Source organism: Dysidea avara, chromosome 1 (genome assembly GCF_963678975.1).
Source record: "Dysidea avara chromosome 1, odDysAvar1.4, whole genome shotgun sequence".
NCBI classification, from domain to species: Eukaryota; Metazoa; Porifera; class Demospongiae; order Dictyoceratida; family Dysideidae; genus Dysidea; species Dysidea avara.
In genome coordinates, this window is record NC_089272.1 from 56,727,019 (window position 1) to 56,737,356 (window position 10,338).

Here is a 10,338-nt window from a genome sequence, read left to right on the forward strand (position 1 = left end):
GTGTTCCAGCTGGCCAGTCACATTCTAAATGTGCTAGAGCATTCCCAGTGGCTGGCACACATCTCTACTTGTGAAAAGCAGCCTGAGCCAGTGACTGTGTGTACTGTGTAGTGTACATTTTGGCATGACTATTATTCATAGTAAAAAGTTGATTTCGGTGTGGTGTGTGCAAGATCACATTATAGCAATGTCATTATATATTGTCTACCTTAGAGTCGGAATGGTCTAATAATCCTAGACCAGCTAGTATTGAGTCTGTTATCTTTACAATGATTATATCTAACATTATCATAAGATGCTTAATAAAATTCATCATGTGACATTTAATAAAGTCATTTTATGACTTGGGAAATTGTAGAGTATGTGCCTCCCATTAGTCTAGCCCCTACACACACTATTGCAACATCCAAGGGACATTTAAATAAATAAACTGAACCATTATTGTGACTGCCTTTATGCAGAAATTGTGCTTTATGGGGTTTCAATTCAATGTAATTAGACATTAGCTGTCATGTGACTGCCAGTACATGCAGTACTACAAGTGGTGTCCATTAACTATCCAATCCCAATGCCTAGCTTCCCCATTTGAAAAGATATACAGTGGATTATTCAAGAATGCTCCGCAGTAAAATGGCAGAAAATGACTAGTGGCTGGCGGCTATTTCTAGCCCTACACAATATGCAGGTGACCAAATTTTGAAAATCTACACACATCATTGAACTTGATTGACTGTTCATCATGAATGGATGATCACATACACAGCTGCCATGCATGCCACTGATTTGCTTTCGATTTTTAGACACTGAGAATGCTTTATCTGGTACCTTGAAATGTCACTGGCCAGCTGTAACACAAGGCTAGGTCTATCAAGGTGCATGTGGCTCAGTGAAAATTACTAATAACTTTACACCACCTTCAATCCATCATGAATTGCTTGGACTGCTATTCATGAGAATATTTCTAGAGAAGTGTGCCAGCCACTGGGAATACTCTGGCACCCAGAAATGTCTTTGGCCAGCTGAAACACAAGACTGAGGCAGTGTGGACACCACTGGACAGTTGTCCAGGTGTATGTTATGCCTTCCCAATTGAGCTATACTGGATAGAAATGTTTAAATTCAGTGTGTATTTCACAATCTACGTATGGATATGTGCATGTACATTGATGTATTCCCTAAATTTGGTCACATCTGTTCCAATAGGTTTACAAATAATACTTACAAGCCTTTAATTTTAATGTAACTGGATTTATAATAAAGGTTTCTTCACGCATATCAGATTCCAATACTGACTTACATAAAATGATAACTTGTCATTTCCTAATTTATTTAATGCCAGACAAATCGCACTTTCAGATAGGAAATCCAGTAGGTTATTAGTCTCAGACCACTATTCACACTAAATCCGGTCACCTAATGTTTGTTTTATCACTGCCAACACAGCACAATTACATTCAGTTCAGTTGACAAAGAATAATTAAAAGAAATAACTTGAGGTACAGACGCATTATTTATGACTCCTACAGTTGTTTACCATTCAACATGGAATATTAATTTTACAGTCATTTTTGTGACCGGATCTGTGAAAAGGGGTCTCATAGCCTTTCCAAATTTCCAAGTTTGATGAGCATCATGTGTTTAAACTATTGTCTCTTACAATTTCATCCAGGAATAGTGCTATGTTAGGAGTGTAAAGTGACCAAATTTCAGGATGGTACTATACTCACAAGTCAAGTTATGGATTGCCAAGTACATGCAATTGGAAAGGCTATAAGACCCCTTTTCGCAGATCCGGTCACATTTTACTTATTGCACTTTTATGGTCTAGAGAATTATGTACATCAGTACTCAGATTTCTACCTGGTTGTATTTTGTTATTATTAGCACTTTTCAGTAAGAGTCTGACAGCAAATTGTGCTACAGCATGATGGTATTGTATAGCTACATAGCTTGAGTACCAAGGAAGTTATGGAGAATTGATTTTATACTATAAGCAAGAGAAGTATAGATGGATTAAGGATTGTTTACTTCTGATCACATTATCCTGCTAGGAGTGACCTTTATTTGACTGATATTTCTATACATAAATACAATGTGATGAAATGATGCTTTATCGGAGGTTTTTTTAATAGGCAGTAATAAGTCAATCAGTACCTGCATATGAAGCTATTATGCTTGTCATGTATATGTCCAAATGGTTAACGCAAAGTGTACATCCAAACGTACAATGTATATATGTGTTTTACAATTAGCTAATACCCACCTCATCATCATTAATTTAATTTCAAAATAGAAAGACCATTCACTATGGTTGAGTATAGCTACATGCAGCATAGTAATTGTAACATTGCTACTTACATACAGTAACACTGATTACACTTTGGCAGATAAATAATCTGGTTTCTTATTTGTTGTTTGAACATCTCACAAATCGTACACAAGCAGACATGATAGAGTTTCGATCTGAAGGAAATTGTGAGTTACTAAGGTTTTACATTTCTGAGTAAATTGTGTAACTTTTGTTGCTTGGGAATGACAATGTTATGTTTGTTACAGACATACATAATACACAGTTACAAGGAAATCAAAATGTTTTCAGTCTAGCAGTGTTGGGTAAGTATTGTTATGGTATCAATTACAGTAGCAACATAGCTACTTCCCTTAACAACCACAAGTTGTATCATTAACATCCTGCTAGGTCTGAGAAAACCAGAATTATGACTCATGACAGCAGGTTTGATTTTTCACCACAATGCTACCTTAATATACATGTACGATAGTATTAAATTTCCCTGTCAAAATAAGCCAGAGTTAAGTGATCCGGGGAGCTGCATGAGTAGTTGGAGGCCAGAATAGGACTTGGGAATGGCTGTGTGTGGCTGTACAGGTTGGTGCTTTAGAATACTGAAAGACTTGTGCTGTTGTAAATTTTCTCTCATTGTAGCCAGTTTTGAGCCCTTGTTAGTTCATGCATGCATGCATAATGCAGCTTTATTTATCCTTATGTATTTCTCTGTGATTTTGAAAACAATTCTTTTTCACCATCCCTGCCCAACACCCCTACTGGAACTTACCTAATACACAAGAAAAACAAAAAAAATTTAAATGGTGAACTTTTACAGTGCTGAAAGGTAATAAGGAGTTGGTATACTTAAAATTGGTGAAACTCAGCATGTGTAGCCCTAATGATTGACGAGCTACAGCATTCTAAATACCTAAAACTGGAATCTCTCAATACTTCCAAATAATAGGTGCCAAAAACAGTTTTTCCAGAGACAGTCACATGTTTTTATAGGTAATTAGTACACATTGAATCTATTTACACATACAAATTTAATACTGAATTGTACATACTGAGTCATTATGCGCATATTAATACACATGATCCATTTTGGTTGCTACGTGCTTACCAGTAAACTTTTCTCTTGAGATATATAGAGCTGAAATGTATTGGGGCCAAAGATTTGTATACAAAATGACCTGCTTATTATAGTCAGAAAATTATTCAAATGCCATTTATCAGGCAGGATATACGTAGGTATGTCCTGGTATAATCCTGTTAACAAGGAAATTCTATGCTGATGCTATATCCTTACAGGTTGAACAATGCTCATGAAGCTGGAATAACCAGCTCCATGGCTTGCTACTGGGTCATTGACAAATGTGTTAACATATGGTTAATCGATGACAATGTTTTACTCTCCATAGTTTTCAGGTATAACTATGTAACAATAACATGTTTTAAAAGAAATGTTTAAAAGCACTAAAACTAATACTTTTATCCAATTCCATGCAGCTTTTCTTGTTTACTTTTCTAGTTCATTAATATCTTAATTTTTTGAGAAGCAATTTGCAATGATGATGATCAGAAGCAATACACAATGAATAACACAAATCATTCACTACATAAAGTTATAATTCAGCTTCACTTGCTGCTAAGGAAATTTCACTGGCAGTAGCTATGGCTGTGGTCTACCACAAGAAGATCTTCCACTTCTTAAACAGATAATCACTGATCTTAACAAGAAACTCGTGATCAAGTGGTAACAAAGCCAACAAATCTGGTTATAAGACCAATTTAGTTGTCAACAAAAGAGAGGCCAGCTGTCTGTAAAATTCCACCAGCAGCAGCAGAAATACAAGTGGTGTAAAGGTTCCGTGTTCAACATGCAAAGTTGATGACAGATGGAAGCATCCTCTGAGTGTATACTCCTTATCACTTGTCCATGACCTTTTTTGTATTAGTGGACACTTCAACATGGTCCTCAGGTATTGAGGCGGTTCCACTGCAGTCAGTTATAGTTACACTAAAGCCATAGTACTATAATGATGAAATCAATGAATTATTAATAATTGACTCTGATTTGATCACATATGCTTGTACTGTAACTTGGTAACTGTAGGACGTCAGTGTTTAATGAAATCTCTTAATGGTCAATTAGAATCCATCTGCTGTTGTCTATGTACCATCTGTGTACCATCTCTTCCTCGAGTATCCATACTGTATTCAATGTGGGCCCGAGATCCACAGCGATCTGATGATTATCCCTTGCCCACACTGGAAAACAGTATGCATACTTGATGAAGAGATGGGTACACAGATGGTACATATATAGACAACAGATGGAATCTAATTGGCTATTAAAAGATTTTATTAAGCACTGACGTCCTACAATACAGTTACCAAGTTACAGCACATGTGTATATGATCAAGTCTGAGCCAATTAATTCTACTATGCATGGCTAAAGTGAATAACTGACTTCTCCTCTATTGTAAATATCTGAGGATCCCACTAATACAGATGGGTCATGGTAAGTGAAAAGGAATCTGTGCACTTTTTAGGGTACCTCTCTTGAGAAGTTTCGCTGTATTGCAGCCATCTGTCATCAACTGTCTGTATATTTAACTATTTTAGTGCACCAGTTTCAGATCTGTACATGTTATGTTCCATTCACTCATCTGACATGGGTAGACAGAGAGTGCAGGCAATGTACACCACCATTACTGCACAATACAATTCATATATACAATACAGGTAAAGAGATGATCCATTTGAAGATACGGTATATATTAAATAACGTAATCACAATCTAGCTACTGTATACTCTAATAATAGGAGAATTAACATTGCTTATAGCCTCGTTGTTAAATAACGCTACTTTATCACATTAACAGTTACAAATTAATTATTAATTTACAACAGTACATGGCTGTATTCATAAAAACTAAACTGTTGTTACATAACTTTGTAACTTTCTACAAATGTTTTAGTCATTGGTTACAAATAATAGACTTGTCTTAGGCATTTATAATTTATAAAGTAAACCACATGTCTTGTAATTTATCAGCTTTCAGTAACCAGGTTTCAACATGATAATGGAACAACTATTGAATATTCACAGTTAATGTTTGTCATATAGGTAACTTGACCACTTCTTGTAGTGGAATGCATAAATACTGTGTGTGATTGTTGTATAGCTTTGTCCCCATTTAGCTACCTTCTGCTTTATAATTGCATTGTTCCTTTTACAGCTGCAATAAATATTGCAGCATCTTGTCTACATCCCAGAAACAAGTAACATACTTGGTCAGTGTTTACATTTGTGTGTGTGCGTGTGTGTGTGTGTGTGTGCAGAAGCTCACACAGTTGTAACATCCCAACTGTCCATGTCTCACATAGTGGGTGAAGGTTTTAGTGGGACCTCGGGTGCCCACACTTTCACCAGCTAGAAGAAGTCACCTTGTAGAGAGTTCAGTTACAAAGAAACCACCATATAGAGAGTTCAGCTACAAACTAGTGACCTTGTAGAGACAACAGTTACCTTGTAGAGAGTTCAGTTACAAAGAAACCATCATGTAGAGAGTTCAGCTGCAAACAAGTGAGGCATGGCACAACCTCCTGTGTGTAACTAGGTCTGCCCCAGGAAGATTTTGCTGTACTGTCTCATAGCACCTGAGTAGCACACAGTGCCAAGTCCACTGGGTAGGCATGACCATGCAAGCACAGCAGCTGAAGGCTTAATTTGCTTTGTGTGTGTGTGTTGTGTGTGTTTGTGTGTGACCTGAATTTCACATCCCAAGTATCAGTTACTAAACTTTGGCAGTTACAGTAGACCATGAACTGACATCATATTTATGAAGTAGAACATGTTTCAGCTTAATATAATAATCTTTAGTATTCACTTCCTCAAAATCACCAAATATAGTAGTATCATGTGTGTACATCAGTTCCTTGAACTACATTAACGCCGGATGATCAATTAAGGTTTTCTTGTCTCTGGTACGTACGTATGTCATTTTAGTGCCTAGTGGTACTGTTTACTAGTGAGGATGCTTTGATATGATTGCTGTAGCTGCTGTACCATAAAAAGTCAATTTTAATTTACTCACTTCCTTCCCAATATCATGTGTACTTCCTACAATAGTTATGTAAGTCTTAATGGTTATTATATCATAAGGCTTCATTCAAACCACTGAAGTGTGCTGTTGCAGTTTTTTGATAGTTTACCATGAGGAGGTTTTGCTTTCAATGTTTACTGCACATGATCTTTACTTTAAAGTTATTGGCTTGAAGGTAATGCAAGAAAATGTGCTTATACTGCGTAATGTGTACATATACTCACACAGCATGGAGTGTAACAGTATTATATTATATATAGTCTGCGGTGTTTTATACAAGCGCCATAAATGTAAGGATTGCCATTACTATTGTATGTATTATACAGACCTTAACAAGAGCATATTTGTGAATGACCCAGCGAGTAATGTGTATAACAACACTTATCTCAAATCACAGTAAAGTTAGAAGCCAATAAGAGTTTTCAGGTTTTTAATTAGCTCCTGAATTTGGTGGCAATATGAATGGTAGGTCTTATATATGTCCATCTTGAACTTACAGTTTATTCATGATAATTGTAGTTATTTTATTAGCAAAGCCAGCTAGAGATTATGAACTCTTGTACAATGTACTATTTACAGTGCTCACTTCATACTGTAATAAGGACAAGCTTCTTATTTCTTATGGAATCATTGTTTATTTGAATTTGATCTGGCTACTTATAACTGCAAATTCAGTTACTACTCCTTAGATAAGTTAATGAAGTGATCACATTGTACTAATCCAGAACTTTCCTTACACTATGATGATTGTAGTACTAGAAGGATGCGATAACCCCTGAGAATCTGAATTCTGAACAAAGGACAAACTATCTGGTGAATGTTGCTTTAAAGTTTACTGTGCATACAACACACAAGAGCCAATACAGGAGTCCACCAGGTACTACTACACTGTCTGTGATAGGGAGACAGAGGACCTATGTTAATGTATACAGGAATTTCTTGTTTGGGTGCAGTACAGTTCTGCAAGTGTAGCTAAACTTTCTCAAGATCTTGTACACTTGTATATCCTTAGAGACACACTTTGTGATCAAAAACTTTATAATCCATTAAATAATTTTGTAAAAAAATAGTTCACTATGTAACATCACTGTAATAATCTAACACATCCTTTATATTTTTTGGCACCAGCTAGCAGTACAAGTCACATTGTACTGTAATTCACTTCTTTTGTTGTGAAATAAAATAATGACATTATTTTATTTCACAACAAAAGAAGTGAATTACAGTACAATGTGACTTGTAATATTTCAGATACAATATTGTATCTGAAATATTTCACACTGTATCATTTCAAGTACATATCAAAAATGTCTACTACCTGGATGCACTCGTACATGTACACGGTCTATCCATGTATGTGACTGAATTTGTGAAAAAGCCCCTTTTTCTCACACAATAATGGATCTACTGTTACAACTTTGATGTTTTATCTTGGCATGTAATTGTCCATGACTACATGAGTATAAAGCTACAGTATTTGGATACATGTTGATATAAAGAGAATTGTACTCAGTAATCATGTAGTACAAGGAGTGAACTGCTTTAACATTAATTTTGGTTGCTGGCATGTAAAAAATGCGGAAAGCTACAAATCTAGTCACATGTATGCTCAAAAATACAATTAGGCAGTATGTGACACATGTTAATAGTAAACGATTCTTATACACACTAACATATAGTATTGTTAGAATTTATTACGATGCTCTATAATAATGAATGCACTACATGCATATGTACACTTATACGATGTGGTTAATACATTCTATAATGGTCACTATAGATATTCTCCTGGACTAGCTAGAGGACCAGTGGTCCAAGCTATATACTGTACCTCACAACTTACCTGGTACTATAATTATGATATTTAGAACAAATTGTACTCCTGTGTTTGTGTTCCATTTCTTACAATTATAAATCAATAGGCTATGCTTAGTGCATAAGGTCACATACATGCAGTATCCATGGTTTTACAGCTGGGTACATATGGTAGGTTGAAGCAATTGAAGCAAAGTTCCTTGCTCGTAAAGCAACGACAAATGTCTCCAAATGAATGCAGTTACCTGGAACGTACTTATCAGGAAAATTCCTTTTTAACTACTGGTCCAAGACTAACTATTTCCTTATTGGTTGGCTGCTCTATCATTAACTGTATCTACTTGGAAACAAGTATAAAGCCATTGATAACATATATCAAAGAGTAGTAACTAAATGTTGTAGGAACACATCTCATCCACTAATAATGACATGATAGGTGTACTAATGATGTATGGTACAACATGTCAGTATTAGCACAAATCATTACTCCTTCAAACAGATTTCTGGTGGATGGGATTAAAGGATTTGTTTATGAAATCTTGAAACAGGAAAGTCCGTATGTGGGAACTACATGGAAGGGAATGAGGTGGTGACATCACTGACTTGGATAAGCAGCACATAATAATTATTATGAAAGTTGTTTTAATGTGTTAAAATATCACACAGTTGACATTATGTGTGTTACGAACAACAATAGAAAAACACTCACATTTTTGCAATAATTTCATTGTTTTCCTTGTAGCTATAGCACTATGACTAAAGGATTGTGTGGAAAGGAAAATACCAAAACAGAATTTACAACTGCTGTAAAACCATGTACAACCATAACCTTCTATTCTATGATTAATCATTCACAATTCGCAAACACAAGATCACAGCATAGTGTGTAGGTTGTAGAAATAACATCATACTGGCTCCAACCTGATAGTCGCAAATTTAGTAATGTCAACTTCTAACTGGTGGGCTATTACACCACACAGTGGTGGGCAGTGTACAACCACACATTCCCACACAATCACTGTATTAACCCACTAATATTATACATAGGCATGCATACTGTAACTGAAGCATGAGATGAACTACAGTAGTGGACTTAATGCTGCTATTCAATACATATATCCCTGATGGTATTGATACTATTTATGCACAAGACAAGTATAATAATTATAACTTGTGCTGTTATTATTGTTATTATGCTGTGCAGTCATCCCTACTGGTATATATGCTCAGGTTATAATAACCCAATCACATCTGTTTCAGGCATATTCATCAACCAATCATGACATGTGACCGGATTAGCATAAAGGTACCTTTTCCACACATTTGACATACCAGTAACAAAATGATGTAACACTGGACTCCTTACGCTGGTTAACTTGCTCTTAGTATCAAAATGTAGCCAGATACTGTAGCTACATTCATTGAGAATTTCAAGCAATAATTATGTCATGATCAGAATGTTATGAGGCTTTCAAGTGCATAAAATGGGTCAAATTTTGTGTGTGAAAAAGGTATTACTTGTAAAACATGGTACCAAAATAAAAATCTTGTTGAACAAAATAAATTAGTTTTTGTTTGAAGTTAATAGGTGATTTCATTCCTAAGTTATGAATTTTATATTACCGAATTTTGAGATAATTTACCTCCCCATATGTAGGTAATTTACATCTCAAGGGCAGGTAGACTCAAATAATTTTGCAGCTAATAAAAGCAATTATAACTTCAAAATGGAAATACCTATTAAAAATCAAGTTGTTTTGTTCAGACCTTACTTTGGTACCATGTTTCAACATGTAAATTAATGCCTCAGGGAGACAAAGACAGAAATGCCCAAATTTCTGTACAAAAATAGCCACAAAGGTCACATCTGCAAAGGCACTATATCAAAAAATACATGTCATGGAGAAAACTATTTATGTGGAAAGTTTTATGTTTTATGAAAAAGTGCACGATTTGCAATTGGCTAATTTGGGGGGCTATATACACTGCTATACTATTATACTTGTTTAGAAGTAACCATGTAGTGGGTGGTAGGTGACAAAGTACAGCAGTAACAAGGTTAAAATATAATTAAAAAATTAATTTTGTTTTACTAAGTGCAGATTAAGTCCACAACAGCTGGG